Source organism: Desmodus rotundus, chromosome X, assembly GCF_022682495.2.
Source record: "Desmodus rotundus isolate HL8 chromosome X, HLdesRot8A.1, whole genome shotgun sequence".
Lineage (NCBI taxonomy): Eukaryota > Metazoa > Chordata > Mammalia > Chiroptera > Phyllostomidae > Desmodus > Desmodus rotundus.
The window spans coordinates 17,105,130-17,106,417 of NC_071400.1; the positions used below are offsets into that span (position 1 = coordinate 17,105,130).

Consider the following 1,288-nt stretch of genomic DNA (forward strand, 5'->3'; position numbering starts at 1 on the left):
ATTGGGGTGCAGAGGTCCTTTGGATTGGGGTTTCAGGGTTCTTAGGGTATAATCCTAGCAGTGGAATTGTCGGGTCAAAAGGCAATTCCATTTTTAATTTTTTGAGGAAATTCCATACTGTTTTCCACAGTGGCCGCACCAGTCTGCATTCCCACCAACAGTGCACTAGGGTTCCCTTTTCTCCACATCCTCACCAGCACTTGTTTATTGATTTGTTTATGATGCCCATTCTGACATGTGTGAAATGGTATCTCATTGTGGTTTGAATTTGCATCTCCCTGATGGCTAGTAATGCTGAGCATCTTTTCATATGTCTCTGGACCCTCTGTATGTCCTCTTGGAGAAGTGTCTGTTCAGTTTCTTTGCCCATTTTTTAATTGAATTGTTTGTATTCCTGGTGTTGAGTCCTATAAGTTCTTTATATAATTTGGAAATCAGTCCCTTGTCCAAGGTATCATTGACAAATATGTTCTCCCAGTCAGTTCCCTTTTCATTTTGATATGGTTTCTTTAGCTGTGCAGAAGCATTTTTATTTTATGTAGTCCCATTTGTTTATTTTTTTCTTTATTTCCCTTGCTCTAGGAGATATATTAGCAAAAATATTGTTACATAAGATATTAGAAATTTCCCTGCCTGTTTTTCTGGATTTTTCAGGATTTTTATGGTATCATGACTTATATTTAAGTTTTTTTGTTCAGTTTGAGTTTATCCTGGTGTATGGTGCAAGAAGGTGGTCTACATTCATTTTTTTGCATGTACCAGTCTAGTTCTCCCAACACGTAGTTTTTAAATTTATTGTTGTTCAGTTACAGTTGGCCTACATTTTTCTCCATTGCTGACCTCTATCCAGCGCCCCTACTCTCACTGTCAATCCCCTCATTGTTCGTGACCATGAGTCCTCTATTTGTGTTCCTTTGTTGAGGAGACTGTCTTTATTCCATTGTATGCTCTTGCCTCCATTGCCAAATATTAATTGAAAAAACATGGAACACTTCATGGATTTGCATGTCATCCTTGCACAGGGGCCATGCTAATCTTCTCTGTATCATTCCACTTTAGTATATGTGCTGCCAAAATGAACACTGAAAAAAAATTAAATAGTATTTTTTAATGCTGTATTTGAATGTTTTAATCAGTATATTTTCCCTCTGAAACTTTCACAATGACTTTTCTAAGATTTGTTTATCTAACATTTGTAAGATGAGGAGGGCAGTTATTATTTATCCCTCTTTTTTTTCTTGTTTTAAATATATTTATTGATTATGCTATTACAGTTGTCCCATTTCCC

At 36.3% G+C, this 1,288-nt stretch overlaps 1 non-coding gene across 1 annotated transcript; it reads right to left on the reverse strand.

The window, feature by feature from the left end:
• Positions 1–977: 977 nt before the first annotated feature.
• Positions 978–1,083, reverse strand: LOC112310925 (U6 spliceosomal RNA). Its single transcript, XR_002975429.2, has one exon. It is a non-coding gene; the product is annotated as a U6 spliceosomal RNA (small nuclear RNA).
• Between the last annotated feature and the right edge of the window lie 205 nt (positions 1,084–1,288).